This window comes from Triticum dicoccoides, chromosome 5B, assembly GCF_002162155.2.
Source record: "Triticum dicoccoides isolate Atlit2015 ecotype Zavitan chromosome 5B, WEW_v2.0, whole genome shotgun sequence".
In the NCBI taxonomy this organism is placed as follows: domain Eukaryota; kingdom Viridiplantae; phylum Streptophyta; class Magnoliopsida; order Poales; family Poaceae; genus Triticum; species Triticum dicoccoides.
The window spans coordinates 58,335,224-58,341,549 of record NC_041389.1 but is presented as its reverse complement, the minus strand read 5'-3'; the positions used below and the strand labels follow the sequence as shown (position 1 = coordinate 58,341,549).

General features: G+C 44.7%; 1 pseudogene; it reads left to right on the top strand.

Moving 5' to 3' along the window:
- Positions 1 to 5,115: 5,115 nt before the first annotated feature.
- Positions 5,116 to 6,015, top strand: LOC119307062 (annotated as a pseudogene).
- Positions 6,016 to 6,326: the final 311 nt, after the last annotated feature.

The following is a 6,326-nucleotide window of genomic DNA, read 5'->3' as shown; positions in this document are numbered from 1 at the left end:
GCCGACGACCAAAAGCTCTGCTGATGCAACATGCTGGCGCTCGGTGTCACGCCGGCGTCCATCCGGCAGCCCAGTCTGTGGCATCGCTCTCGACACACTCACAGGGATGTTCCGCGACGCGGTGCAGCCGCTGTGGATGAACTTCTTTTACTGGACGGGAGCGCGATCACCGTGCTCCAGCATGACGCCGGCTGCGCGAGGCTGCAGGTCCTCTGGGCTAGCGCCTGAGTGCACGTTCACCCCAGCTCGCACGCTCGTTGTCAATCTCAACGACTCTGCTCACTAAGGACGGGTAAAAGAGCGTCGAGCACCAGGTGGTGACCAATGCCGACCAGGACCTACTGTTCGTCGTGACCATCTACGTGCTGAACCGTTGCCGATGGGGAGCCATGCTGGAACCAGAGGTTCAACCATGGGAGTACAACCAACATGCATGTAGTATTAGGCAGAATTCTTCACATGGGCATACCCAGGGGGTCGGCTGTCATTTGTTTTCACAAAAAATGCCCATTTAAAATTGTGAAATAAAGATATCCCACATAAGATTGAAAGTTGAGATTTGACCCTAATTATTCTTATTTGTAAAAATAACTCCCACCATATTTTATCCATTCACTGTAAAACAACAACTATTCTAGATCTTCTGTCATTATAAAAAAAATGCACACAAAAAGATTAAAGTACACTTTTTAGAAAAACTATAAGCTTTCAAGTAGCATATGAGTATCGTAGGAATTACTAAATAATATTATCGTATATAAGGTTTTAAAAGAGGATAAATATATTGTTTGCATAAAATAATATAACTAATAAAAATTTCAAATTAATATATTCAGCATACATCATTAAAAACTATTTCTAGAGCTCTCTGGTAGATATTGTCCACTGAAATCGTCCCTTAAAAGTTGCGAAATATTAATTTCCCATATAAGATTCAAAATTATGAAAAAATATGTTGTACGCGCAGATGTGCAGGAAGGGGCTACTTTGCTAGTTATTTTTAAAATCACCTTGAATTTTGAAATAGAAAATATTAACCGCACTAGCTAACTATATCTTTGATCAACAACATTTTGAGCGCTATATATACCTTGAATTTTGTTTCAGAATTTCTATTATGTGACTAATGGAGATTAGGGCAACCCAGCTTGAAGAAAAATAAGTATATGTAGTGAGTGACCACATTATGAAGGAAGTAGTTGTTCAATGAAGAAACAATCAACCATGTAATTCACATACTTTGATTAGAAACATAACATTAAAGCAACAACAAATTGAAGCACACACAATGTTTGAACATACACAACACACACGCATGTTATACATACCAACTCTTTCACACGTAAACTGTAAGTAAGACTATCGAGGGTAGCTTGCGGACAACACAAACTCTTCTTCTTGACTATATTGCCTCTCGTGTCCTCTAAGCTTGTCCTTCTTATAGGTGATGTATACCTCATTGCCGAATAGCTCCCCTCATATGTTGCATCCCGAACCCGAAAATGCTCTTTGGGTCCTTGAAGTGCTCCTAGTGTCATCTCCACCGACATCATAGTTGGTCGCTCCTCTGCTCTTAGCTTTATGCACGACATAGCTAGAGAAGCTACCACTTCAACTTGGCTACCTCCCTCCTCAATTACTTGTGGATCTAGTATTTCTACCAATTTACCTTCTGCAAGTAGTTCAACAAATTGTGCAACTAGCCCATCACCGGTGGAGGATCTATATATAATTGGCATCTTCCTTGTAAGCAACTCAACGAGAATAACTCCAAAGCTATAAACATCACTTTTTTCTGTTAGACGGCCACAATAAACGTACAGAGGATCTAAATATCCCAATGTTCCCTGCACCACCGTTGTAATTGTTGTTTTATCTTTAGGAATGTACCTTGAAGCTCCAAAGTCAGACACCTTCGCTGTCAAAGCATCATCAAGAAGTATATTGGTGGACTTTATATCTATGTGTATCATCAAGAAGTAATCCCCGTCACCTCTGACTCGGAACCCTTGCCAAGACAAAAAAAACCCGGCGGGTCATCCGAAAAACTTGGCAATTGGCCGAATTCGGCACGAATCTGTGCGGCATCGGATCCTGAATCGGAGGCCAGGTTGTTAGGCTACTTCCAATGCATTGGTGCTTACATGAGGTGCTAAGTGCGTTAAAACCTTAGCAACTAGTCTCCCTAATACATAAGTGCAGCTATTGTAGCTAAGCTTCCCTCATTGAATTGTTTAACAATTAAACTCCTTTACGTATTGGTTGTCAGTAGTTCAGGGTTAGTGAGGACTTTATCATCATAGAGAGGTAGTGCGGCCAGTCATTGATGATCTTGAAGAGGGGCGGCTGGGAAGTATTGTACTGATTGCACCTTTGCATACCGGCGGTCAGTGATGACAATATTTTTGTAATGCAAATTGGGTCTGCACTGCTAGCCAGCCCCAAGATGCACTACAACACAAAGTTATATAGACATGCACTATATATAAGCACAACAAAAATGCATTACATTCATACACACAGTGTTATACGTCAAAATGTCTATGAACATATTCAACCAAGTGCTAAGTTAATTAGTTTTTTGGCGGGTGAAGATAATTAGTTTTAGGAGAGAAGAGTCTTCACATTGATCCAATGAGGCGAAGAGTCCTGGCGTTGAATATCCAATAACGACACAGAAGTATATTCCAATGACTCCTTCAAATTACTGGAAAAGACTCTTACTTCTCCCGTTCAAAGTTAGGAGCTTGGATAGTACTTCCTTCATTTTGTGTAGTGCATCCAAAAATAGAGCTGACATCGCTGATGTGTCATTTTAGGTGCACCGCATAAAATTCTCTTTAAAAAAGAGTGGTTTGAGATGTACACAAAAATTTCACAACAACAGTGATGTGTGCTTGTCCCTGGTTCACATAAAATAAACAGCATTTCCATTTTATAAACTTAATATCATACATATTTGCATTGTGAACTTAATAGCCAATGAAAAATAACATGCATACACATGATGTGGACTGAATATGCATACACGTGAAAGGTAAGAATGAAAAATGGTCTCTCCGTTACTTTTTACTTTGCATACCGAGCTTTCTCTTACATTTTAAATCAAATTAAGTCAAAACTTTGACGACAAGTTGGGACAAGCACGCTTAATGTTGCGTGAGTTGACGCCTTCATCACCGCTTCTCCAGTTTCATGGCGGCGGGCGAGCAGGAGATGCAGCGCGGCGGCCGGATACATATGAGGTGGGGAAGTTATTGGTCAATACCGGATCCACGTCAGTCCAAAACCACCCAGAGTGGCCCGAGGGATGAAAATTATCCGCTTTTGACGGTTGAGGGACTAGGTTTTCCTGGTTTAAGAGTTGACGAATCATTTCTATACTTTTCAAATAGTTAAGGACAAAAGTTATACTTCTTCCTTAAAAGAATCCATGCTTCTTTTTGGCTGAAAAAATGTTTATATGCTTTTTTTTTCAGAAAAGGGCATCATGGCTAGCTACCTTTATTAACTAAAGCAACACTTACATTATTTGCAATATTTACGAGTAAGCATTTAAAAGATCATCATCCCAAGTACAAGAGAAGTTATTATGATGACAAACTCTAACTAGCTCATTTAGCACACCATTAACTTCTCGGGGCTAATGTTTGATTCAACAGTTCCAATTTGCATTGCCTTGTCCACACAATCTGGATAAAAAAGTCCATGCTAATAGAACAAGAATGACCTACGCATCTCCGAGCTGCGTGTCTCCATGTTCGATCTTATTTAGCTTGGTGTGTGTGAGGCTTGTGAGCTGCTGTCCAGCGTCTTTGTACCTTGTCGTTTTTCTGTTTTCTTGTGTTGGTTTCGCACTTGTATTCCTATTCCTGGCCGGTTGATGGCTTTGTTAATTCAAAACCGGGCTCCTCTAAAGCCTTCGTTCTAAAAAAAAACAAGAATGTGAAGAAAAGAAAGCTACCACAAGAAAAGGCCATCCGGGCACCAATGGGCTATTTGGATTGGATCCCCCGTATGCCCAGTCAATATTTTGGCGTTGTCCGGAGCACTGCATCTTGTTTGGATATGAACTTTGGTTCACCAACTTACCATGCCTTTTCCTTTGTACTTCTGCGCCAATTCATTGGCGAAACTAGGGGTGGCCAAATCAGCCGCCAATTTTTTGGTGTGCCCACGAAGCCCACGATTTGGCGGGCATCAACCGAACAACCCGAAGAACCTGCGCTGCCATGGCACATATGGGGAGCTTGTCTTTTCAGGCAACACGAGTTTTTCTTGTAGCAGCACAAATCTTGGTGCACATTAGGTATGGAGTGATTGAGCTACAACTATTTCCCGAATGCGCAGGGCATGCGAGTGCGGAGGCACTCATCTGTCAAGTCATGTCGTCCACTCGTTTCGCCTCGCCATTCACACAGTAGTTCTATCCCGCGTGAGGGCAGAGGGAAAAAGAAAATCCCTAAAAAAGAATCAAGTTTCAACGGTTCATGATGTTTGCATCTAAAACTGCGAAGTTTCAACTAGTTTGAGGGATATAATTTCAAGAAATTTTTTTTGTTGGCCATAGACACAAAATAATTAATTGTCATCGGTTGTTCGTACTAAGTTTCAAAATTGGAACTTAACATTTTTTTAAAAGTCATCACAAAATGGATCTTATTTGAAAGTGCTGGTCACGGGAAACACGAACATGTAAAGGGAACTTAATTTGAATTTTTTTATTTAAAAGATATAAAACTTTAAAATTCGGAAGCCAAAATAAAAGGCGAGCACCAAGGACATGCACGTCCCCGCACTTGTCTGTCACAAATCATCTCTCCTCTCTCCTATCCAATTGAGAAACAATAAAAAAAATCCATTTCTCAAAACTCAATGTGATTTTTACAACTCTTTGCCTCCAAACATTGCCTTAATTTATTCAAAAAAAATAAAACATTGACTTATTATAAATTTTCGAGCAACTTGGCAAACCTTTGTTTTTTGAGCAACTTACAGTAAACTTACTAGTATTTGTTTCATTGTTTGTACTGTTATTACATACGTATGTTTGCAGACGAGAGCTGCTTGACGAATGGACACCTGAGTAGAACGGTCATCGACTGGATCCCGGGCATGCCGCGGATCAGCCTCGGACACCTCCAGCTTCGTCTGCACGACCGACCCGGACGATTTTGGCCTCCGTTTCAACATCGTGGAGGCCAACGGCTGCACCAAGGCCGGCGCGCTCATCCTCAACACCTTCGACGACCTAGAAGCCGACGTCCTCGCCGCTCTCCGCGCCGAATACCCGCGCATCTACACTGTCGGTCCCCTAGGCCCCCTCCTCAACCACCACCTAAGGCCAAGGGACGACGACGCCTCCGGCTCCGCCAGCGGCCTGGGCCTGTGGAAGCAGGACAGCGAGTGACTCGCGTGGTTGGACACGCAACAACCGGGCTCCATCGTGTACGCCAACTTTGGCAGCCTTACGGTCCTCTCCACCGACCAGCTCGCCGAGTTCGCGTGGGGCCTCGCCGCCAGCGGCCAACCGTTTCTCTGGTCCATCTGGGACAACCGCATCCCCGGCGCTGGCGCCGGCGCTGGCTTGAGCTCACTGCCGGCGGAGTTCGTCGCGGCGACTGCAGGGCGGTGCTTCCTGACCACGTGGTGCCCGCAGGATCAGGTGCTAGGGCACCCAGCCATGGGGTGCTTCCTGACGCATAACGGGTGGAACTCGACCTGCGAGAGCATGGCTGCCGGAGTGCCGATGGTGTGCTGGCCGGGGTTCGTCGACCGGTACAACAACTGCAAGTACGCCTGCGAGGTGTGGGGTGTGGGGTCCGGCTTGACGACGAGGTGAGGAGGGAGCAGGTGGCTAGCCACGTCAGGCATGCGATGAAGGCGGAGGACATGCGGGGGAGCACGGCTGGGTGGAAGGTCAACGCGGAGGAGGCCGCGGCGCCCGGCGGGGTGTCCTGGGAGAACCTGCGAAGCATGGTCAAAGAGCTCGGCTCTGTCAATGCTGAAGCTTGAGGAGTTTGACTGATCGATCAGGATCTTTTATTGGGGTCAGTCCGGCTCCGTCTGCAACTGCATCGGTGATGCCAATAAAGTATTCCCTGTAAGCCACTGCTCGTACCCTATTCACTTACTTGGTAACTTGGTAGTATTATGAGTATGGCTGGTTTCCGAGCAGGACAGGACAAAGAGAGCGGTTGGATGGATGGATGGAAACGATCTTGTGGAGACGCGCTCGCGTGCACTGAAACCAGCGAGTCGATGGATGGCACGCTTCCTTCCCTTGCATTCCCTTTTCTTCTTCTTCTTCTCTTCTAAGGCCCTGT